Source organism: Mirounga angustirostris, unplaced genomic scaffold (assembly GCF_029215605.1).
Source record: "Mirounga angustirostris isolate CCGP_5_RB_7025 unplaced genomic scaffold, mMirAng1.0.hap1 SCAF_12, whole genome shotgun sequence".
NCBI lineage: Eukaryota > Metazoa > Chordata > Mammalia > Carnivora > Phocidae > Mirounga > Mirounga angustirostris.
Genome location: NW_026991720.1, coordinates 107,998,844 through 108,024,184, shown reverse-complemented (window position 1 = coordinate 108,024,184; position 25,341 = coordinate 107,998,844). Strand labels below are relative to the sequence as shown.

The 25,341-nt window shown below is 58.4% G+C and overlaps 1 long non-coding RNA gene across 1 annotated transcript; it reads right to left on the bottom strand.

The window, feature by feature from the left end:
• Window positions 1–547: 547 nt before the first annotated feature.
• Window positions 548–24,076, bottom strand: LOC135362148 (uncharacterized). The gene is made up of 4 exons (XR_010406650.1): window positions 23,883–24,076; window positions 7,591–7,647; window positions 6,261–6,600; window positions 548–1,082 (listed from the first exon to the last, which is right to left on the bottom strand). It is a non-coding gene; the product is annotated as an uncharacterized LOC135362148 (long non-coding RNA).
• Window positions 24,077–25,341: the final 1,265 nt, after the last annotated feature.

Below are 25,341 nucleotides of genomic sequence, written 5' to 3'. Positions count from 1 at the left end.
GTGTGCGTGAGCAAATCAATCAGGAAAATGAAAACGCAGAAACTCGCGGGAAGGAACCCTTCTGCACCCACAAGGGGAGCAGCATCCTCAGGGACGCGGCCTATCCTTCAGCTCCATGCTCGCTCCGCCTCCGCCCGCCTCCCTGCTGGGCAGCCCAGCCGCGTGCCTCACGCGCCACCTGCTGGCGGAGCGGGCCACTGCGGCCGAGGCGCGCCAGCCCTCCGTGCCACCCTGGCACCCACCCTCCACCATGCGTGATCTCGTGACCGCGGCCACATACCACCTTCCGGAGAGCCCCCGCAGCCAGCAAGATGCCCAATGCAGCGTGGCACTCCGCAAAGATGAGACGTACCGAGGAAAGGACGCAGCTTCGAGGGGAAGCCCAGCAAATGGACCTGGAGGCGAGCACCCGCCTCAGAGCCTGGTGGCAGAGCGGCCCCGCGGCCATGGTGACCCCCGAGAACCACACTGCTGACTGTACGGCCCCCTGCTGGCCCGCCCACCCCAGCCCCGCCTGCGCTCCCGGGGTGTTCACAGCCTATCCCACACTTTACACCAAGGAAGGTGTAAAGTCAGCAGCACTCAGGACCCCGGTCACCAGCTCTGTGTCCCCACGAAGACTCTGAAAAGCAGGGACACCAAGCTGGCCAGTCCTGTGGAGCAAACCAGTTCAGCCCCAAGAAGCCAAAGGAGTTCAATCGGAGCATTAAAAAATAGAACAGAACAGAAAATACCGGATCAATGGCCCCGGAAGCCCATGACCAACACACAGCTGAAGTAAACCTCAAGGACAAACGGCTCATCTCTGTGACTCGCGCAGGACGGCACAAACACATCGCCCTCTGACAAAGTAAACCACACGTGGGGGCGCAGGTGCACGTGCCCTCCGCCAGCGGGGGACTCACCGAGGTCTGTGTTCAGGCCGGCAAGGAGCTGCTTGAACTTGTCGAGCCGGGAGGCCTCTCGTTCACTTAACGCTGAGCTGCTGAGGGCGCTGGGGTCAGACGTGCCACCCACGGCGGCTGCCACCGAGTGCGGGAGAGACTGGGACCACTGCAGAGGAGCAGTGTCGCCGGCGCTGTCTGGGGAGAGAGCGCGCAGGGGGTGAGGATGGCCTCCTGGACCCCCCCCCATGGCCCTGTTCCCCAGTAAGAAGGCTCCCACCCGCGCCACCTGCCCTTCGGGAACGCCACCGTGCCACAGCCATCCCCTCCTCCCCTAACCGGCCAGTGCAGACCCGCGTGACCGGGGCAATAAAGTGAAACTAGTGAACACCCAAGAAGCCCACTGGCCTTACTGGTAGAGCGTTACTCCATGGGAAAACAGACGTGCCTCACACAAAAGCAAAACGACAACCAGAAAACTCCAGACCCCCCCGGCTCCCCCACTGCTAGCAGGCCTGCCCAGGTGACACAACCCAAGGATCTGCTGGTGCCTGTGGGGCTCACCTGGGCCTGAGCACAGAAGGAAGCCACCGAGCCACACGTGGAGGAGCATGAAGCCCACAAAGGCACTGCACCCCTTGGATCTCCCCAAGCCCCATGAGGGAGGCGGGCAGGGACCATCACCAAGAGAAAGCACAGGAAGCTAGAGCGCATGCAAGCAGGGGAGGGGCAGCAGGCTGCAGGCCTGCCCAGCACCCCCCGCCCCAGGGCACCACCTACCACCACGCACAAAGGCCCACCGACAGGGACACGCAGGGCCGAAGTGAAACCGTGCGTTAAATCCAGGAACCCAGAACAGGAAGAGCCACAGAAAAGAGCCCAAGGCCCAACACCCACTCAGAAAGAGCCACCAGGGACCAACGAGGGGCCCACAGGAACAGGCAGCACCAGGCTGTACACCCCCAGGTCTAAATACCCTTGAATGGTCACATCTCCCAGAACTGAAATTTAAAGTAGAGGAAAAAACCAACTCCAGGAGATGGGGCGGGAACCAAACAAAGTGAAGAAAACATGCCGGCTCCTGGCCGCCGCTGTCAGACTCCCACCGACCCCCTCCTTCCCGCAGGGCTGACTCATTACCCTAAAATCGAGGCCCGGAAAGGCTTCACACAGAAACCCTCAGGCTACAGAGGAGCAGTGTCTGGCCCAGTTAAGCTTCCAGAAAAGCCTGGAGAGGTGGGCGTCGAGGTGAGGGCAAGTCCCAGCCCCTCCGCAGGGCTGACCCCTCGCTTGCAGGAGGTGTCCCCACCGGCCTGCCCTCCGGGAGGCCCGGGGCAGCGATGCTCAGACCCCCTCCTCCCCGCCCTCGGAATCTGCCACTCCGCTGTGCGTCATGATTCCTCAGGAAAGACGATGGGCGGGAGGAGGGATTCCTCGTTCTAACGCGGAACCAAACGTGCTGAGTTTTACTTCTCCGCCATCTTAGAGAGCATCCCTGTGACTTACTCCGACATGTAAGGACCACGTCGTCCTGAGCAGAGCACACATCCGGTCCCCCTCTAAGATGGGACGGGCAGGGTTTGCAAGGCACAGTGAAGCCCCCTGCCCCCCGAGGAAGCAGGAAGGTCAACAGCAGGTCTCCCTGCTACTGTAAGTGGAAAACACATCCGTGTCCCCCTCCGGGGCAGCCAGTGTCCACCCAGGACCCACTTGCAGCTCAGTCCCCATCAGCGATGGACAGTCCTCCCCAGCCACGCCCACTGAGCCCTTCGCAGCCAAAGGCGCAGGCTCCCCATTACGCCAGCGGCACCCTAGACCAAGCAAAGGGCATCTGACTTCAGATACAAAGGTACAGATACCTCAGACGCTGATTAAGAAAGTCAGGACAGTCGAAAGGTAAGCAGGAGGCGCGGGGAAGGCCAGCCGGAGACCCCTGCTGCAGCATCCCGGAACTTTCAGGCTGCCATCTATTCAGGGCTGAAGGCCAAAGGCGAGGGCAGCCAGCAGGCCCTGTGGACGCTGCGTGGGGTGACGTGAGCTCCCACGGTGGCGCACCATAAAGGGACAGGCACCGACACAATGCCGGCAGTGGGAAGGGCAGGCAGCACTCTGATCAGACTGGGCCCCGTGAAACACAGCGTCCAGGCCCCAGAAACACAACTCCGCTCCGAGGAGCACAGTCACATGAAATGGCACTCACAGGTCCCTCACCTCAACAGAGGCCTGGCCTGGCCCTGGGCCGTGGGGCCGGTGCAGGGACAAGAGTGGGGCAGAACATGGAGGAGGGGAGAGCCCGCGGTCACCAGGCCCTGAAGACATCTCAGTTTAGCTCAGCAACATTCACATAATGACACAGGACCCCAAAGGGAAACAAAGGTAATGGGGCATGGTACCTGCCTTGGGGGAACTTGCAAACCACGTAGATGAGGTGTGCAGTCAGCCAGCCCAGCCCACCCGGCACCTCCCCTCAGCTGGGATGGCCCCACCTCCTAAGCCTGGAGCCTCACCCTACCGGTAACCTTAGAGACATCACCTCCTCCCTGAAGCCTTCCCTGACACGTCCTGGCCCTCCCCAACAAGACTGAACTGGGACTTCTACCCCTGGGTGCTTCTGGGTCCTGTCCATCACTCCAAGGCTCCATTCCACCCAGGGAGGTGAAAGACTCAGATCCTTGTGTTTCCCCACTAGACTGCCTGCCAGTCAACACATCTGCGCCGGGCCCAGCCCAGTAAGAATGAGGGCTGACGTGGTCGTCTTAGCGCCAACACCGAGTAAGCCAGCCCCACGACTAACAGCCCACCAAGGGAACTGAACACAGGCCCACGAGTTCTGCGCACCACTGCCAGCCACCCGTGGGGTCGGCTCCCTGAGAGGCCACCTCGGGCTCCAGAGCGGCCCTCTCCCCCTTGGCACTGTGCACGGTCGGGCCAGAGAGTCCCCTGGGGGCCAGGCACCCTGGTCTCTGCCCACTTCATGCCAGGAGCACACACTCCCTGCCCCAGATGTTAACAGGAAAGGTCCTAACACAGGACCTCATGTCCCCTGGGGGCGGCATCACCAGCGAAGAGGCCCTGCTCTCTGTGGGGAGGTCAGCAGCTAGCAGCAGGCCCTGGCCTCAGACGCCCTGGACTTGAACCCTACCCCACCGCTCAGCATGCTGGGCGAGCCACGTGACCTCCCTATACCTCCCCCGTAAGCTCTCTCCTAGACTGGCTGCAAAGTCAGAGGGATCTGTTCATGACGAGAGCCCGAGACAGTCTCTGCCCCACAGTAAGCGATGGATAAACACTAGCTGCTATCATGAAATGAACTGCTCACAAAAAGCCTGCTCAGAAAGCAAAGCAAAGATGGTTGATGCGCAAGCGGGTGGAGGCAGAAGGCAAGCACAGTAATCGGCCCCTTCCCCAGCATGAGCCGCTTGGGGCATCCTTCACCTGGCTTTTACAGGAGGAGGCCACCCCAAGGCTCCCCACCCTGGCAGGATGCAGCCCAACTGCATACCTGGCCATGGGCTGAATGCTGTGAGGCCCCAAAGTCCGTATGCGCAAGTCCTTCCCCAGACGGGACAGTGTTAGGAAGAAGGGCCTCAGGTTTAGAGGAAGTCAGGAGGGTGGGGTCCCCTGATGGGATCGGTGCTCCTGAGGAGTCACGAGACAGCCCGTTTCCCCTCTCTAGTCTCCCCCATGTTGGGATACTGTGAGAAGGCAGCTGTCTGCGCCCCGAAGAGAGCCAGGACCCAACCGTGTTGGCCGCCTGACCTGACTTCCGGCCTCCAGAACGAGGAGACCTAACTTTCTGCTGCTCATGCACCATCGGCCTGTGGTGCTCTTCGCAGCAGCCCCACGGCCTGAGAGAACAGGAGCCTGCCCGCTCAGCCGAGATGGGCCCCCACCTCTACGGGTGCTGAGGCCCGCCCCCCAGCAACTGCTCAGATGGCAGGTGTCACAGAGGCTCTACCCAGGCCCCAGAGGCGTGGGGCACAGCAGAGGGCAGAGGAATCCGGGGCACCTGCCAACTTGAACAGGCACCCAGGCTGAGGGCACTGCCCGGCCGGGGCGCGCAGGCGGTAATCGGCATAGGATGCGTCAGTCTCGGGGAACCCCGACCCACTCGCAGAAGCCCTAAACAGATTTTCATTTTTAAACTCAAATACTTTGAAGTTCAGCCTATTTTGGAGAAAAACAGTTCAGATTCCAATATGAAAACTGGTCAAAGGAACTAATTCACAGCGTTCTCACCCACGAAGACGTGTGATGTTCCAAACATTAGTCAGCTCCCGGGAAGGGTTTCTGAAAACTAGACAGGGGGATGAACGCCAGCTCCGTGGTCCCAGCAGGGCAAGCTGAGGCTGCCCGATGCCCTCTTCTCTCCTCTGTAAACAAGGGGCAGTCCCCCTGACCCCCAGAGACCCTGGGAGAGGGAGGCCGTGAGTCCGCCGCGGTGCAGGCCGGCCCCTCTGCCACCAGCTCCCCACGCCTCACTGCCTCACCTCACTGATGCTCATGTGTCACCTTCTCAGTAGGGCATCTGGACGCTCTGACTGAAGATTACGCCCCAGGTCCAGGCTGCTGTCACCACCTCCCACCTCTGTCTCGACCCAGGGCGCTTGTCTCCTCCCCGCACGCTCCAGGCCTCCTTACTGACCCAACGTGTAGGTCAGTGCTTGTCCCCCTCACCAGAACACACACTCCAGGCCAGGGACTTCCTGGGGGCACCCCAAGCCCTAAGAGTCTGGCCCATCACAAAGGCTCATCAAACACTGTGTTGTTTTACATCATAGACACCCCCAAAAACAAAAAGCAAAGCTACTGAGAGCCGTCTCCAGAAAGGCTACTGAGCACCAGGCACGGGGTACGAGACATGCGCTGATCGCATCCTTGAGTGTATGACCTGGAGGCAGTCATTCCACACCCCAGACTCTGCCCCCTACAGACTCTGAGCCACGTGCAGGTGTCCCGGCGGGGGAGGGGGTGTCATTGGAAGCTGCCGGAGGAGGTGCAGCCTCTGAATGTGCAGTTGGCCTGGCCCCTGAGCTGGAAATGTCCCCCTGGGACAACCGGGGCACACTCAGAAGGGAGACACAGTCCCCTGGGGCCTGGTGCTCACTGTGGGCCTCTCACAGCCAGGCCACGAAAGCCACACAGCACACCCTCCACCCGGAGGAGAGAAGCACTCAGCTGGGGACACAAAGAAAAGTCTACGGCTTCTCCTGCCTGGGAAGGCCTGTGGGCACGTGGATCACAACCCCAAGGTCTTCCAAGGGCACGAGCTCCTGTGGCAAAGAGGACGGAACGCCCGCTAACCTCCCGCACCGAGAGGCTTCCAGCCCCTCTCCCTCGCAGCACTGCGCGTCATCTCCTCGCGCCCCCGCCCACCTGCAGGACAGGATGTGTGGCTCTCGCTGACGGACTTCACCAGCCGAGGTCACCGCTCGGGACCGAAGGAGGCTCTGCCGAAGGCTGTGGCTCCTGCTCGGGGCCCGGCGCCTCCTGCGGCTTGCGGCGCTCCTGCCGCTGGCTGTGGTTGCGCAGGACGCGGTGGGCCGTCTCCATGACCACGTCGGTGTTCAGGCTCTCGGCTGCCACGGCCAGGAGCCCGTCATCGTCCTCGCCGGCATCCCAGGCGTCGCTGGTGTTGCTCTCAAACTCCGGGAAGGTGCTGATGCTCTTGGCCTTCACGGGTGTGGCGGGCGCCTTGGGTGCGCCCTTGAGCAAGCTGCAAAGCAAAGGCAGACTTCAGCTCTCCCCTCGGAGGCTGGAGCAGACTCACCCCACGACCGGTCAGAAAGGAGCCCATGGATGAAAGGTGCACATTCAAGCTTCCAGGGTCAACTGAGCTGAGGGTGAAGAGCAAGCACAACCCAAAGAGGCATCCGAGAGAGGACTCCTGGGGCACCCAGGGGGCTCAGTCGGTTAAATGTCTGCCTTCGGCTCAGGTTGTGATCCCGGGGTCCTGGGATCGAGCCCCACATCGGACTGCCTGCTCGGTGGGGCGTCTGCTTCTCCCTCGCCCCCCTCCCTACCCCCCCACTCTTGTGCTCTCGCTCTCTTTCTCAAATAAATAATCCTAAAAAAAAAAACAGAAGAGGACTCCTAGGATTTGGGGGCAGGAAGGAGAGGCTCTCGAGGGGCAGTACCACTGAGCAGTCTCTGCTCAGTGACAGAAGCCACTCAGGAGGAACCCCAGCACCGCAGTCACGGCATTCACAGGGAGTCCCCAAACCTCACCCGGGCCAGTGCCCGCAAACCTCCTAAGGCAGCAGTGGGGGCGGCGGGGGCAGGAGCGGCTGTCTTTCGGCGTGCAGACACGACACAGCACCACTAGAGCAAGAGGCACCGCGGGGGGCCCAGTGACACCCGCCAGCACGGGCGGGGGGTCACACCAGCACCCTGCGTGGCTCTGGTGGAGGAGCCAGACACAGGGGCAGAGCGTGCAGTGGAGGGCAAGGGAAGTGAGCTGACCACCGAGAACAGGCCCGGGGCCAGGCCCTCCCGTCAGCTAAGGGGGTGCCAGCTTCGTGCTCTCCTCCACTTTGGGCTGGGCTTCCTCCTCTGCCCTTGTCCGGAGGACCAGTCGTGCGAGGCCCTGACGCGTGTCTGCTCGAGGGAAAACCACGCTGCTCCCCTCAGGACCCCGAGGAGGCCGGCGGGTCACCAGGGCGCCCAGGCGCGTGCGTGATGCAGCATGACCACAGGCCTCATTTACGTGCCGTGTAACAGTGGGTCGAAGGGGGGGTGCTGGGCGCCGTACACATGCTGGATGCTGTTTAAAAAGAAAGGAAAACCGATTAGCTTCTCTCCGGCTTCCTCAAGAGCCCACACTAACTCGGGAAAAGGACCAGTTCCCAGTAACCTACACGCCTGAGCAGCAACTCTCCCTCAGCTGCCACGGGTCCCGAGGGCCCGTCTGGAAGGGATGAATGGCGCCACACAGGTCCACGCCACACACACAACGGGGCATTCAGCCTGCCTGGCAAATGGGCCTCAGCCCGGGGAGCCGCAGCCCTGACCGCATCGGCAGGGCCTCAGGCGCCGCTGCCCACGAGGCTGCTGGGAGCTGGGAGCCACTCAGCATCGCCCAGTTCCAGCAGCCTCTGCTCCCGGACCGTGTGCCAGCGGCAGGACTACGAACTAATGCTGAAATGCCCGTCTGGAAATTCCCATCTGCTGCCATTTCGTGAAAGACAGAATGCAGAATCACAAAAAGAAGATAAATGTGTTTTTTAAAGACTTAATGATTTTATTATAAAAGTTTTCTGGGGGCACCCAGGGCACTCAGTCAGTTAAGCGTCTGCCTTCAGGTCAGGTCATGATCCCAGGGTCCTGGGATTGAGCCCCACATCGGGCTCCCTGCTCCGCGGGAAGCCTGCTTCTCCCTCTCCCACTGCTGCTCCCCCACTCGTGCCCTCTCTCTCTCTCTCTCTCCCTCTCTAATAAGTAAAATCTTTTTAAAAAAGATAAAAATTAAATTTAAAAATAAAGTCTTCTGTTCATCAGAGTAAACTTGGAAAACAGATGGAAACAAAACAGCCCCCGTGGCAGACACCAGGGCGGTCCACTGAGTGGCCGCACCCGCACCCCTTCCTCGGCGGGGGCGTCCAGCCAGGGGAGGCCCTGTGACCCAGCGCAGCTCAGTCACCAGCAGTGTGGGCCCTTCCTCATCTGCCTGGAACACACATGTGAGGCCTAGAGGTTCCCCAGCCTCATGCCACCATGAGAAATGAGCAGGAGATATCAACCACCCGAGAACGCGGGCACGGCAGGAAGATGAGAAAGAGCACGGGTCTCGGGGGCACTGCAGCCCTGCCAACACCTTCATCTTAGCCCAGCACCAGAACTATAAGACAGCAAGTGTGTATTATAAGCCAATAGGGTTATGCTGATTTGTTACAGCAGCAGCAGAAAACCAAAAGAGAACAGAATGGTGAAAGACAGGTGACAAAGCCATCCTCTTGCTTATGGAAGCTTAAAGGTCTCTGTGGTTAAGTCAACCTCACTTTTATGCATTACACGGGGCTCTCCTTTGAGGACTCTACTTAAAAAGGCCCACCCCCAACTGTCTTAGTCCATCCCGGCTGCTATAACAAAAATACCACGCATGTGGCAGCTTATAAACAAAGACATTTATTCCCCACAGTTCTGGAGGCTGGACGTCCAAGATCAAGCTGCTGGCAGATTTGGTATCTGGTGAGGGCCTCAGCTGGTGCCTTCTGCTGCGTCCCCACCCAGCGGAGAGGCAGGGAAGCTCTCTGGGGTCTCTTTTATAAAGGCTCCAATCCCACCCTGGGGGACTCCAGCCTCAGGACCTCCTCACCCCCTCAAAACCCCCACCTCCTAACACCCTCAGTCTGGTGGGTAGGGCTTCCTGTGAGTTTTGGGAGCACATGAACATTCAGCCCAGCCGACTTACTGAGATGGCATAAATCTCCAACTGTGTCCTAGTTCCACACTTGTGTGGTTTTATTTTTTACCCTTGAGTATTGAGTCACCTAGAATTTATTTTATTTTGCTACAGACTGTAGAAAACTTTTTTTTTTCTTTTGACAGAGAGAGAGATAGCGATAGCAGGAACACAAGCAGTGGGAGTGGGAGTGGGAGAAGGAGGCTCCCCGCCGAGCAGGGAGCCCGATGTGGGGCTCGATCCCAGGACCCTGGGACCACGACCTGAGCCGAAGGCAGACGCTTAAAGATTGAGCCACCCAGGCGCCTGTAGAAAACTTTTTTAAAAAATAATCCACTGCTCCAATGACATTGGTTAAAAACCTATCCTATTCCCTACTGGTTTGCGGACACTGTCTTCAATACGCCGGAGATTACTCTATGCTGGGGCATTTTTTCAGTTTTCCATTCATTCCTCCATGTCTGTGCCTGTGACACAACATTTTAATTACAGAAAATGTTCCCTTTTATATCCTAAAATGTTTCAGCAAAATTTAACGGACATTCGATAGCCCCCACGTTGCGACGGGGTTGTGAGGAGTACGAGGCAGGCAAAGACAAGCACACTGGACTCCAAACTCGCACGAACCTTTAAGTTTACCTACAAAAATAAAAAAAAATGAATTGGCGTTTATAATGTTCTTGGACAACAAAAACATGGTAAACTGGAATATTATTCAGTGAAATAGTCATCAGCTAAAAAATAAAGTGCTAGCTCACGCTGTAACACGGAAGAACCTTGAAACCATCACGCTACGCGTGGGAAGCCAGTCATGAAAAAACACCTATTCTGGGGCGCCGGGGTGGCTCAGCCGTTGGGCGTCTGCCTTCGGCTCAGGTCCTGATCCCGGGGTCCTGGGATCGAGCCCCACGTCGGGCTCCCTGCTCCGAGGGAGGCCTGCTTCTCCCTCTCCCACTCCCCCTGCTTGTTCCTGCTCTCACTAACACTCCCTCTCTGTCAAATAAATAAAAATCTTAAAAAAAAAAAACCCTATTCTATGATCTCACTGACATGAAATGTCTAGAAGGGAGACAGAAGGGAGACTAGTGGTTGCCTGGGGTGGAGGATGGGAGACTGGGGTGACAGCAGAAGACTACAGGGCTTCTTCCTGAGGGGACAAACATATTCTAACGTTGACTGTGGCGACGGATACACCGCAGTACCACTGACTTTCACCCCTTAAATGAGGGAATGGTGTTGTACGTGAATTTTAATGGGTGAACTATTATTATATGTGAGTCTCAATGAAGATGTAAGTTTTTAAAGGCAGCACAGTTTCCACCTGGTTCTCTTGGGTTCTCTCTTGGAACCCAGCCACCAGGCTTTGAAGAAGCCCACATGTAAGCACTAGAACCACAGCTTCCAGGGGGTGTCCCAGCTGATGATGGCCGGCATCAACCTCGACAGGCGTGAGTCACCAGCCTTCTTCTGATTTCCCTCCCAGCCTCTGAAACTTCCCAGTGACACCATGGAAAAGAGACCAGTCTGACACTCAGAATGCAGGAGGGTTTGGGGGTTTGTTGTTGTTGTTGGAAAGAAAGAGTATCAGCCCACGGAGGTCATGCACAACCCCTCTGTCGTGGTCCCTTTCCAGAAATCTCTTGGAGGCTTCCCCGACCTTGGTAGAAGTTTTCCTGTTTTAAGAACCAAAGGGCCTGGGTAATTGCTCTAGGCTTTAGCTTCCTCGTCTCGGAAATGGGAATAAGAACGTGTAAGAAATGAGACAGCCATAAATGGCAGCAGCTTGACTACCGCCAAGTGACCTACAGACAGCATTCACCGGTACTATGCACCTACCTTGCTGGCTTGCACCCTTCCCTTATGTCTCAGTACACGAATAGGGCTCAAAACCAGCAGGCAGTGGGCCTCTGCCCTCTATGTGCAAGGCATTTCCATGGGTCTTGCAGTGTTACCACACGCTGCAGGCCCCTTGCCTCCCAGGAAAGCGCCAATGCATTAATTCTTCATGGGCACACCACTTGTGTTTATTGAGCAGAAAATGTTCCAGCAAAGTTCAAGCTCAGACTAAAAGGCATCTCGTTTTATCTTATTAAAATTGCATTTTTATCTGGTCTTGCATAGCCAAAAAGAAAAACAGGCTTCAGCTAAAGCCATTTTAAAAGAATAAGTAGCACATCATGAAATCATTCTTTAAAAAATATGTTCACCAATAAACTTTTTAATGAATTGTACTGCTTAAAAACACCACAGTAACTCATTGCTTTAAAGAGGACCCCAGTGATTCCTCACAAAAAGCAGATACACACGACATAATGCCACTTCTAGGCACACGCCATGAAAACCCCTTGTGTAAGGACGCAGGAGGCAGGTTCAGCGATGTCGCTAACACTAAAAAGAAAAAAAAAATTTAAGAAAAACTTTTATCCATCATCAACTGAAGAATGAATTCACATTATCCCTTTGTCCATTATCAACTGAGTAACAAATAAAGGAACAAATGAGGAACATACACCTATAATGGAATACTAACCACAATGAAAACGAAGGAACTACAAGAACCAAGATCGGTGAACTTACGAGCCTACCACTGAAGAGTAACTTGAATATGCACAGTATGATGTCATCTATAAAAAGTTTTTAAAACGAGAAAATGAAACTATCTACCGTGTCGGATACATACATGGTGGTCAAAACTCCCAGCTCATGATGGTGATGAAAACAAACGGAGAATAGGATGGGAGCGGAGGGCTGGGGGTGGAGGGGACTCTGGGGCCGGGAAGAGGATGCAACGGCTTCAACTCCGAAGAGCCAAAGTGTGCAAACAGTCCCGAGGCCCATCGGTGGGTGACCAGGCACACGCCGGAATATACCGTCAGCTTCCAACAAGGAATGAAGGGCTGACAGCCGCTCCCACGTGGATGAAGCCTGGAAACATCACGCGCAGCGAAAGGAACCAGTCACGAAGACCACATTCATATGATCCCACACGCATGAATAAGCACATGTCCAGAATAAGCAAGTCTACAGAAACAGAAAGCAGATGAGTGGCAGGCAGGGGCTGGGGAGGGGGGACTGGGGAGTCACGGCTGGTGAGGCAAATGCTCTAAAATTGACTATGGTGATGATCGTCCTACTCCACAGACTAAAAACACTGAACTGTACACTTTAAGTGAGTGAAATAGAGGACAGGTAAATGACGTCTCCACAAAGATGCTGAAAGGAAGGGAGGAAAGGGGGAGGAAGGGATGGAGGGAGGGAGGGAGGGAGGGGGAGAGGGGGAAGAAGCAGGAGGGTCTCCTCCCTGACCGGGTGTCCGGGAAGGTGGCTGTGCCGCGGGGGGCGAAGGCTGGAGCAAGGCAGCCCTTCTGCACCAGCCACCCGGCTGGCCTTTAAACAGGTCCGAGTCTACCTCTGCAGCCCCGAATGACAGAAGTCCCTAATGCCACCAGCCCAGAACAAAACATTTTAGTAGCTTCAAGTGAAAATGACAGACATGATATCACCCCTGAACTAAGACCACGAAACTTCAGAAGGATTCACTGGTTATCAGCAGGCCAACAGTGGGGACCACAGCTACATTTTCTGGGTGGGCGGGTCTCCATCCTGTATATAGTATACGTAGTGTATAGCGTTAGCGACCACACAACTGGGTGGCCGGGAAGGACTCTCAGATGGAAGAACAAATGCACGAGAACTCACGATGAGTCATGGACCCAACCCTGTGGCCCCACAGAGGTTCTCATCCAGCTGAGAGGGAGGCGCCCAGACCAAGGACCGCACCCCACAGGGCAGCCCAGGGACAGGCAGGTGGAGAGATGCCCCCCAGGATGGCGCCCGGAAGAGGACCCCCCGACAATAGCCCCTGAGTTCTCAACAGAGCACACCCCTCCTGCATGAGGCACAGGGAGTCACCCCTGCAACGCCCCCACCAGGAAGGGGAAGGCAGGCGACAGAGACAGTAAAGCTGAGATTCACCACAAGCAGGAGGTGGGAGCGAGGGGTGCCCCCAGGCAGAGGGGGTCACAGGTGAGGGCAGGCTGGAGACACGGGTCAGCTGGGGGAGGCCCACAGAAGAGAGACGGGGGCCCCTGAACAATCACCGCTGGCTCCTCAGGACTCTGCTCCACCACCTTTACAACTCAGGGCAGGGAAAGTATAATAAAAACCAGAATCTAAGGCTGTCTGAGTGCCCACTTGTGGATGGCCAAGTGCTCAAGCCTGGTCCCCCTTGGAGAGCACCCTTCATTCGGCAGACACTGGCTGAGCACCTGCTGCAGGCAGTGGCACCGGAGCTGGAGAGACGCCAGGGAGCCAGGGACACAGAGAGAACCCCTGCCCGCCCCCGGCTCCCACGATGGCAGGCGATCATCTGAACACAGGTGAGCAGAGCAGCGGGAGAAGCAAGAGGGCGATTCTCTCACGCGTGTCCTGGCAAACATGTCTCTGGTCTAACTAGGACGCCCCACCATCAAGGCCCTGGCTTGGCAACAAAACTGACGAGCCAGGGACCAGGATGTCTCTTTGTTCCTCAGTGAAAGGCTGGAGTAGCAAGGCTGCTTTCAGCCCTGAGACAGTGAAGCGTGAGAGGAAGGGAAAGTACAGAAAAGAAGTGTCCTAAGCACCTAAAAGGAAAACAAGAACCTATGCCGGTTTAAGATGAAGTGCTCACGCGCAGCTCGGGCGCGGGGCATCAGTGGGCAGGTTGGGAGCCCCCGCCGCGGCCACCACCTCCCCAGCCACCAGCCTCCCCGGCCGGGCTCACAAACCATGCTGCGCCCCCTCTGCGCTCAACATGCTTTTCTAAAATATGAACTCAATTAGCGACTGATTTACCATTAGGCTCGCTCTAACACACAGCGATGTTCCCCAGGTTTATAAAATATTCAGAAGAAGTAAGTTTTCCAAGGAAATTAACTTTAGAGGGCTTCAGAGGAAAATGCGTGAAACACCATTATCACCACAGCAAACAATTCCACCGTCCCTCCACCCACAGCAGAGTCTGGAGCTCTCGGCCCCCGCGGAGCCAGCTGCAGGCACACGTGGCCCCACGGACCCAGACCGGAGCACCTCTCGAGCTGTCCCAGCAATGACACCCGCGCCACCCCACCCGGCATTGCCGCTCAGCCTGTCCCACACGCTCTTGGCCGTCCAGTGCCCCCACGGGGCCAGAGCTCCCCGTGAAAGGGACAGGATTTGTCTCCTGCCATGCTCCTTGGGGCCCCCAGAACCCAGCAGAGACTCGGGCAGCTGTTGAGTCGGTCAGCAGGTTGCTCCATGGACAGTCTCTTGGAATAGATCTTGGAAATGAGCATGTTTACAAAAAAGTGCTCCTCCACATGAGAAGAGGAACGTGTGAACTCACAGATACAGGGGACAGGCTGGTGGCTGCCTGATGTGGGGGGAGTCAGGCAAAAGGGTGAAGGTGGGCAGGAGGCACAAACTTAAATAAGTCCTGGGGAAGTGATGTGGGCAGCACGGTGACTACAGTTAGTAACACGGTGTCGCAGACTTGACCGCAGCTGACAGAGAAGACCTCACAAGTTCTCACCAGAAGAAAAGCAATCTGAACCTTGTGTGGTGGTGGAGGTTAAGGACAGGCTGTGGTGATCATCTCACAAGATATACACGTATCAAATCATTACACTGTCGCCCAAAACTCATACAATGTTCTACGTCCACGAGACCTCCACCCAGACAAAAGTGATGGGTGTGTATTATGGAAAACAGAAGATACGATGAGTAGGAAGAAAGGAGGCTTTGGAATCAGCAGGGAAAGTGTAAAGCGTGGTGGCCAGCCACCCCCAAATCCCACCTTCCCTCAATCCTCCTGCCCTCGTCTGGCCTCCAGACGCACCTCGTCCAGCCCTCCCGACCTTGCTCTCCATCCCCCCATGCCACCGCACCCCCTTTCCTGCCGGCCTGTCCAGGGGCTCCTCAGACTGTTCTGCACATTCCTGACCTCCACACCCCACAGCCGAGGCCCCAGCCCTGCCTTCTTCCCACTTTACGGGAAACCACGCGCTTTCCTGATGCTCCTGACCGTCTCTAGGTAAAGGGTTCTCAAACCGCTGCCTCTGGGGCACCACTGGCAACTCAGCCACACGCTCCCCTCCTCACATTAACGGGTCCACTACGGAAGTCAGCTCTGCCCCAGTTGCCACACCTCATGCCCACTTCTCACAGTGTCCAGCCCCGGGACAACCCCCACAGATCAGGCAGAAGACTAACAAGCGCACCCTGCCTCCTGCACCCCCCCACGCCCCTCTGCCACCAGCAGCTCCTGGCCCTCCTGGGCCGCCAACCTCTGTGGTGTCAAAACCCACCTGCTATCCCCACCACCCTGGATCGGGGCTCGGTCTCTCCTCCTGCCCAGGTCACCAACTCCCTCCATGACCTAATCTCCATGAATGGCAATCCAGGAGCCCAAGGGCCCCCCTCCCCTCCTCCCTGAAGCAGGCCACCCGCATTCAGCCAATCTCCACGTCCTCCTAAACCCTGAACCACTTCCCACAGCTCCACCCTCCCCTCTGTCACTGTCCCACGCGGCTGCCTCTGGTTCTGGTCTCGGCTCTGCCAGTCGGGGGACAGCTTCACTCCCCAGCTCAAAGTCTGCAAGGTCTTCCTGTCGCCCTTGGGGAACAACTGGAACCTTCCCTGTTCCTCTCCCGCCCCTCCCCACACCAACACCCCCGCTTGGGGCCAGCGCTGGCCTCCAGCCCACCCCGTCTGAACGCCCAGCCCCCTCGGTCAGGTCCCTGCTAGCCACGCTCTTCTCTCCTGTTCACCTTTTCCTCGGCTGGGCCTTCATGCAGCCACTCGGCGGCCACACAGGCCAGCCCCGGGCCCTGTCTACAGAACACCCCCACAAGCAAGTACAGACCTATAGGAACGGACGGTCCTTCAAGGTCCAGTTTGAGGTCACCCCCACCCTCCTCCACCAGCATCTCCCGTCCCTTGCCCACGCTGCCCCAGGAACTGGGAGCGCCCCCCAGACTGCCCTGCAGGGGCCCAGGCCAGCAAACTTTAGGGCCTGTTGTGCACACAGAAGTCATCCAATAAATGCTTGAGACATTTAATGCTTCTTCATTATACAAATATTTGAATGATTGAGCCTTTTACACGTGAAGGAGTTAAGTTCCACAGGACAGAGCACACTCTCTCAGAACCCAACAGGAGAGCGCCCTCTGATCAGCTCCTGCATTTCCCTGGCCTGACCCATCCCAACTGAGCCACTGAAAATCAGGCCGGTCTCTGAATCCACATTTGGTCTGGAAATAAAATGCCACACAGCTCTAGTGAGTGGTTTGGGAACAGAAAACTAATCCAAGAAAGAGCACAATCCTAAAGAGAAAACAAAACGGGGCCCAGAGCCATGCCACGGCGGCCCGACCCGAGGCACTACCAGCTCGCCCGGCAGACGGCCCGGCAGACGGCTACCGTCGGCGGAGACAGGCCTATGTGCTCCTTCCCCACCCCATCAAACTGCCCAGCGCCCCCGACAGGAGGAGGAAAATGCTTTTCTCCTCCCAGAGCCGGCCTGAATTCTGAAAGCAGCGTGGCCAGAGGCCCCCTTTAGATCCCCACGCCGACAGCCCAACACATCGTCCCACCAACTGGCTGGCCTCAGCCCCTGCAAACAAGTTCACTGGAAAAACTAGAGAACCCCGTGTATCAACACCCTCAAACGGACTGCCCCCTGCCTCCAATGTTCACAGTGGCGCCGAGGGACCCGTCCCCTTTCCAAGACCCTGCCCATTGCCCTGCTCTCCACGCACATCATGCCCAGGGCCCCGTGACATTCCCAGTCACCCTGCGGAGGGCTTTCCGTGAAGGATCAGGAGCTCATCCAGAAGACAGGAATTAAGCGCTGTTTGTCTCCCCCTGGGCATAAGCCTTAGAGCCAGCAAGCCTTATTCTTTTAGTTGAATACAAAGGTTCACTGAAAGAAGGGTCCTTTCAAAACTGGAGCAAGGTATACATGGGAACAGGTGGAGAGCTGCTCCATGGCACATTTGAGAAGCGTATCGAGGGGGGCTGGCCACGAGCAGCATGGCCAAGCTCAAGTGCAGAGGCTGTGTGAGAAGGAAGACAGCAGGCGACAGACATGCCAGCCGGGGCAGTGGGCACACACCAGCGCCGGCGAACTCCAGACCCCCAGAGGATGGATGCCAGGACGGGCAAGAACACCCAGGAGGGTCCCCAGGGAACAGAGCTAATGCCGTCGGGGACCCAGAAGTGTCCAGCTCTGCCCTGAACTAGCATGCCTGGGCTCAGAGGCGGCTCACTCGCTTAGGAGCCGCGGGCCTGGGACAGACGCAAGCTCGGCAGCACCGTCTGGGCAGACGGGAGCACACTCGGGCAGGGCTGCCACAGGGCCTGGTGCGCGGGCTCCCCGGCCGGCTGTGCGAGCCCCGGCAACAGCATCTGCAGCCCTTAGTTCACGTGACTGCAGGCGGTCCACACTGTTCTAACCACTGACGACCACGGGCACCCACCTCTGTGACCCTCAGCACTCAGGCTGGAATTGCCATGTTAACCCCCAGAAAAGAGGAAACAGCATTTCAGAATGGGGGAACACAAAGACTAGGGATACTCAAAATGAAAGTCCCCCAAGCCCAGGGCCCCACAGACGGGAAGAACCCAGGCTGCCCCATTCCCTCTGGGCTTCCCAACCCCTCCGCCTCTGGCCTGTGGAGGGAATATCAGGGTGAAATTAGAAGAAGCTGTTCCTCTCCTCCTGAAGAACCCCCACGCTGTGCAAATCCGAGCGCACAGGAACCGCGTTCCTGAACCCCAGGCCAGAGGAGCCGGGCGAGGGCCGAGCCCAGGGGCCAGCAGTGGGAGCCAGCTCTGCCACCCACCCACAGCCCAGGCTTCCGGGTCTGCAAACCCCCGGCCGCAGGGAGGACCGACGGCGCGGCGCGTGTCAGGACCCCGGCAGGAGAGAAGCAGTCTCGAGCGTGCAGTGTCACAACAAGGCCCACAGTGCCTCGTCCGGGGTGTGGCACAAAACCCTGCCCCAGGACGTCTGTCCGCAGCCTCGCTCGGCATTGTCTGCGCTCCCAGGGCCCGGCACAGGGCCATCCCGACACCCGGCTGTCTGCAGGACCCCCCTGGCGGACCCATGCTGCACCCCAAAGGGCCTGCAGGGCCAGACTCCAAACTGCACATGTCTGAGCACCAGGAAGCTGAGGAGCGGTTAGAGACAGAGCTGCTGGAGAGGCCGGGGCAGGGCGGGTGTCCCATACTGGCCCCGGTCACTGCGCCACCGTCCTCCTCCGTGCTGCACGCAGGCAGGGCTAGCCCAGGGCAGTCCGGGGAACAGAGAAACAGACGTAGGCTCCCAGGGCACTTTGACTCGTTCCCACACATGACCTCCGACCATGTCTTCACAGCCCTCGGGGAATGGAATACTTGCCCCTGCTCTCAGTTTAAAAAAAAAAAAAATGTTTAATCAAAATCATCAGGGATTTATTTATTTTAATCATTTCTGTCCTCACTTAAGATTAACCCATAAGAGTCTAGACTTGCTACATTAGACAAATGTGTAAAAGAGAAAAAACATGATTCACATCAAGTTCATCTTTCAAAATGTTTCCAGACCAGCTAAAAAGGCATTTAGTAACATCAAACAGGACCACCAAGAAACAAACAAGCAAGAGGAACTGTGTGCATAGCAAACCACCCCCACCCCCACCCCCGGTGCTTCCAAGGCGCTGGCACAGTAAGACCAACTCCACTTACAGACGGAGCCCAGAGAGACCCGCTCGCCCAGGACACAAAGACCCACCCGAGAGACTCCCGGGCTCCTCGCAACACGGGAAGAGAGGAATAAGCAGGCACTCCGTCCAAACAGCCACTTCAAAAATACAAGCAAGGAAACAAACAGGTTTCTGAAAACACAAGAGCAAGCTGGTCAGGGCAGCAGATCCGAGCTTCCGGAAAAAGAGGCAGGGCCTCCACCTGGTTCCTGGACCCAAGGAGACATGAGGAAGAGCCCTCCCAGTGCTGTTCCAGTCCTTCAGGACTAAATGCACTTCACAGAGGTGGGCGGTGAGGGGCCAGCCCACCCGGGAAGACGGAAGCAGGTGCCCTGTCCACATTCAAGGGCAAGACTCTGCAGGGTCAGGTGCACAACCCTTCCCATCCAACATCCCTCCCGCACATTCCTCCAACCTTCCTCCTCCCACCTCAGGGTTTTTCTGTGGCTGCTCTAACGGTCCTCCACACACAGCCTGAAAGACACTTATTATCTTAAAGTCTGGAGGTCAGAGTCCAAGGCAGTTCTCACGGGACTAAAGTGTAGGTGTTGGCCACTGCACTCATTTCTGGACGCTCTGGGGAGAGTCCACGTCCTGCTCATGCAGGCTGTTGGCAGAATCCAGTTTCCTGCGGTTGTAGGACCGAGGTTCCCGCCGGCTGCAAGCAGAAGGCCACTCCAAATGCTGGAGGCCACCGCACCCCCCGGCTCATGGCCCCCGCCTCCACTTTCAGAGCCAGCGACAAGACAAGCGTCCATCTGCTGTTGATTCTGACCACTTTTAAGCGCTCACTCCATTCTACTGGACCCACCAGGCCACCCAGGAAAAGGTACCACCTCAGGGTCAGCAGATCTGCACCTTCCACTCTTTGGCCATGTGGTCTGGTTCCAGGTTCCAGGGATAAGGATGCAGACATCTTTGGGGTTCATCAGTCTGCAACCACGCCCCATCCCTCCGGCCAGAACCCTGGTGATCGCCACCCTTCAGTGCTTCATGGCGGCCCTTTTCTATGGCCTTCCGAGCCCTGCCCGCCTCCCACCCCTCTTCTCACAAGGCTCCCCTCCTGCCGTCCTCCTCCCCAGCCCCAGGGTCCCCACAGCACCCTTCCCCTGCCAGGAGTGCTCTGACGCCCACCCCGCATCTCCGCATCTGTGCATCTCTGTGGGCTGGCTCCCTCTCCACCTACAGGCCTCAGGTCAGGCATGACCTCTTCTGGAAGGGCGTGGCCTTCCATTGACGCAGGGTCCTGTGCTTCTGCCAACGCCCCCAGATGATGACCTTCGAAGAACATACCAATGTGCTTACCGTCTCCCTCACCCCAGCAGCCTCTGAGAGCCACATCTCTTGGCTCAGCATTCAGCACGGGACCTGGCACACAGAATGCGTTCTGAACGAATGAACTGTCCCCCCAACAAGTCCTCCCCTCAGCTGATGAGTGATGGCGGCCTGTTACAATGACGGTGGAGCTCATGTCTCACCGGCTCGGAGACTCCTCGGGCTGTGGCCGCTGGAAGCTGAAAGCTGTCGGAGCCACAACACCGTGAGCTGTCTTCTCCTCCAGCTCCACCCCAAGCACCCACAGCCTTGCCGATTCAATCTGGGCCCTTCCTGCCTCCATCCCGCTCACAAAGGTCGCCCTCCACAGGCCCCACCGCCCGCACGGCCTCCTGTGCGCAGCGCTCGCGGCCCCGGCGGACCCACGCCGGAGGGCCGCTTGCGCTCGCACCGCGGTGGGCGGTGACTTCGTCCTGCCACTGACAGCTAAGTGTGGCAAGAGTGCAACCCACAACTGCAGAGGGCAGCCGCCCCTCAGAGCCAAGTGGGTCACTGGCCCAAGAGAGAACCAGCCCCAGAGAGTCACAGACTGAACGCGTCCTGATCCCCACCACCCGCCCTCTGATTCTTGCAGCACCACCATCCTCTCTCACCCGGACGTTCACCACAGCCTCCGAACTGGTCTCCCTGCGTCCGTCCTTCCCTCCCAGCCCCTAACCTGCCATCCACCCAGAGGCCAAAGGGATCCTGCCACACCTCTGCCAAGACCCTCCAAAGCGCTCCCCCATCAGAATAAGAGACAGGAAGCCCACGTCTTTCCACTGTGACCACGAGGCCCGCCCCCACCAGCTTCCGGACCTCGTGCCCCAGGACTCTCTCCCTCCTCCCTTGGCTCCAGTCACCAGGCCCCCCGCTCTTCTCGAGCACACCGCTGTCGCTCCCAACCAGGGGCTTTCCACTGGCCCTCTGCCCAGACCACTGTCCTCCCAGCCACCCAGGGGGCCTGTTCGCTCACCTCCTGTGAGTCCTCAAATGTTACCTCCTCTGTGAGACCTTCTCTGGCCACCTTATCACCGGGAAACCCTCCCCACTCCACACGCCTCCCAATCCCAATTCTCTGCTTGAGGTTTCAATAACAGGACAACAGTTCCCACCTTCTCAGGGGTAGCTCTCTTCTTAACTTAGTCATGGTCTCTATTCTCTGCCCCTCCAGCTCTGCTGTAAGCTCTGAGACAGCACTGGTCCTGATCTGTTTTGTTCACTGGTGTATCTCTAGCCCCTGGAACTGTTATTGGCACCAAGAGTTGGTTAAACAAATATCTACTGAATGAATGAATTTTCAAACTCTCAAAGCTCCTCCAAGAGGCCATCTCTCGTGTTCATCAAAGAGAATCGGACCAGACCGAACAAATATGTGCCTGCAGATCTCAGCCACTTAGGTCTCATCCAGCTTCATCAGGTTACACTGGCAGAAACTGATGGCCCCAGGGGTGACATGACCTGGTGAAAGTCACACAGAGATTAATAGAAAAAAAAAGGCTGAAACCCAGACCACAGAACCAAGTCAGAGGTGCTTCCACCACATCACACATCCTGCTTCATCCAGACATTTCTAAGAAAGCCCCAGCCAAATAGACAACCTAAGGACCAGCATGAATAGAGGAGGGGGGGCTACTGGCAAGACCACCTCTCATGCAGTGTGAGACCCTGGCCAAATCACCTACTAGAGATACACCAGTGACACAGTTTTTCTGGTAAGACTCCATCATTTAAAAGATGATGGCAGGGCGCCTGGGTGGCTCAGTTGGTTAAGCGACTGCCTTCGGCTCAGGTCATGATCCTGGAGTCCTGGGATCGAGTCCCGCATCGGGCTCCCTGCTCGGCGGGGAGTCTGCTTCTCCCTCTGACCCTCCCCCTTCTCATGCTCTTTCTCTCTTAAATAAATAAAATCATGGGGCACCTGGGTGTCTCAGTTGGTTAAGCGACTGCCTTCTGCTCGGGTCATGATCCTGGAGTCCCGGGATCGAGTCCCGCATCGGGCTCCCTGCTCGGCAGGGAGTCTGCTTCTCCCTCCGACCCTCCTCCCTCTCATGCTCTCTGTCTCTCATTCTCTCTGTCTCAAATAAATAAATAAAATCTTTAAAAAAAAGAAAAAGAAATCTTGACATCTGGGGCGCCTGGGTGGCTCAGTCGGTTGGGCGACTGCCTTCGGCTCGGGTCACGATCCTGGAGTCCCGGGATCGGGTCCCGCATCGGGCTCCCTGCTCGGCGGGGAGTCTGCTTCTTCCTCTGACCCTCTCCGCTCTCATGTGCTCTCTCTCATTCTCTCTCTCAAATAAATAAATAAAATCTTAAAAAAAAGAAAAAAAAATAGTATGATGTCAGGCGCATGGGTGGCTCAGTCGGTTGAGCGGCTACCTTCGGCTGGGGTCACGATCCTGGAGTCCCGGGATCGGGTCCCGCATCAGGCTCCCTGCTCGGCGGGGAGTCTGCTTCTCCCTCTGACCCTCTCCGCTCTCATGCGCTCTCTCTCATTCTCTCTCTCAAATAAATAAATAAAATCTTAAAAAAAAGAGAAAAAATAGTATGATGTCGGGCGCCTGGGAGGCTCAGTCGGTTGAGCGGCTGCCTTCGGCTGGGGTCACAATCCTGGAGTCCCGGGATCGGGTCCCGCATCGGGCTCCCTGCTCGGCGGGGAGTCTGCTTCTCCCTCTGACCCTCCCCCCTCTCTCTCATGCTCTCTCTCTCAAATAAATAAATAAAATCTTTAAAAAAGAAAAGAAACCTTGACATCCGTTTCTCTCTAATCTACGGTCACCAGGCACTGTCCACGCACTGTCTTCACCTTCCCCGGGGCGCGGGCCGGGGATCAGCCGCACGCTGATCAGGACTTTGGAGCTGAACAGCTTCCAGGGTGCACCTGGGTCATTGCACGCACTTCATTTTTTGTTTAATTTCTTTCTCTTAATTCGCTTCCTGCTGCGGACTCAAGAAAGGAGTTGGTTTTGCGGCCGGAAGGTGGGGTACGTGGAAATTCACAGGGAGGCTCAAATCCACCGGAGCGAGTCCTCGAGCTCGAGGCCAAACGCAGCCGAGCGCGGGAGGGACAAGAAGGCCATTCAAGGGGGTCCCACCGCCGCGCCAGCCGGAGAGGCGATCGCCCGGCCAGCGCAGCCCGCGCGGCCAGCGGGCCAGGTCCGCACTCCCCGAACCCTTCGCAGCGCGACCCGAGTCGGTCCCCTTCGGCTTCCCAGGGCGCCCGGGATGTCACCGAGGAGAGCCTGCCGAGGAGTGTCACCGAGGAGAGCCTGCGGCCTCGGAAAGCCTCGCGCGCAGCTGCTCCTCCTCCCTTCAAGCCTCGGTCTGCGCGCAGCCCCCGTCACCGCCCAGACCCTGCGCTCGAGCCCCCCGGCCCCCCAACGTCCCTCTCGTCCCCAGCAGCCCTCTCGCAGCCCAGGTCACCCCTCCCCAGACCCCCGACTCCACCCGCAGCCCCGCGGGCCCCCGCGCCCGCCCGACCTCCGAGCCCTGACCCCGACCCGGCCTCCCCGTCACACCCACCTGCCCGGGACTTCGCCGTTGCTGCGCCTCCAGAACCGCTTCCGGGCCCCGTCGCCGGCCACGGCCCCTCCTCCTCCCTCAGGCCCGCGGCCGGACACCTCGAGCGCGGCCGGCCAGGCCCGGCGGCCTTTTCCTGCACCCCGAGCGGCCCCTCAGCGGCCCGCGGACGCCCGAGCCCAGCGCCCAGAGGCTCTTCCGCCTGCTCCCGGAAGTCCCGCCTCCACAAGCCCGGAAGTCCCGCCTCCGCCCAGGCGCGCCGGACGCAAGGCGCGGGCGTGACGGCATTCAAGGGCGACGCCGGGGAGGGGTGTGGTGGCTGCGGTGCGGGCGGCTGGCTGGGGCCCCCGTCCGGCTCTGTGCTCTGCCGCCGGGCGAGGCGGCGCGAGGGCCCGGGGCGCGCGCGGAGGCAGCGAGGGGCAGCGGGGTCGGCGGAGCGGGGGGGGGGGGGGGGCGGGGGGGGGGGCGCCTGGGGGTCGCGGAACCCGGCGCAGGAAGCCCCCGGCAGGGTTTTTAAAGAGTCGGCACGAAGCGGAGCGGAGGGAGAGTCCGTCTACACTGGTGGGGCGCCGGGCGGCTCCGTCGGCCCGCCGTCTGCCTTGGACTCGGGTCGTGACCCCAGGGCCCTGGGCTCGAGCCCCGTGTCGGGCCCCCCGCTCGGCGGGGAGACTCTGCTTCCCCCTCCGCCTGCCCCTTCCCGGCTGGTGCCCTCGCTCGCTCGAGAGCTCGCTCGAGTGAATGAAATCTTTAAAAAGAGCGAGTCTGCGTTGGTTACGTGGTAAAATGACAGTCGCTGAAGTTATGTTTCGGTGTTTTGGTGTTTGCTTCTTTTAACTCGACGTAGCCAACGAAGATGTGGGGTGACGTGCGTGACTGGCGCTGGATTTCTCGTGGTCGCGGACCCGGACCGAGAAGCCAGGTCCTGCCCTTTCCCGACTGCAGGACAGTCTAACTTCGGGAGTCCGCGGACGCACCTCCGCCAGTTCTCTCGTGAGACAAGAATTGGCCACGGAGCACAAAACCGGAACTTTTACAAGTCTGCTCCGCTGAGGGACGTCACTCTCGTGGCTAAGCGGGGGGTGGAACCCTCCGGGACAGTGTGGTCTCAGGACCCTCGGAGTCACAGAAAGACCGGGGGTGCCCGAGTGTGGCAGAGCTCCCAGGGATCGGAGCAGGGAAGCCGGCGGCAGAGGCGGAGCCCAGGCCGGGCTCTCAGCTCGGGGTGGCCATAAACCGGGATCCGCGGCCCAGTCGGGCCCCTACGCCTCCGGCAGGGACCCAACAAGCGGCAGATCCGGGGAGACTCACCTTCCTCCCCGGGGAGGAGCCGCGCAGGAGCGCACTGCAGGGATCTGCTGGGTTTGGAGACTCCACCCGGGGTCGGGTGCCAGAGAGAGAAACGCGCGGTCGCAGGCCCGGTGAGCACGGAGTGCGGCCGGAGACCGGGGAGACGGGAGTGACT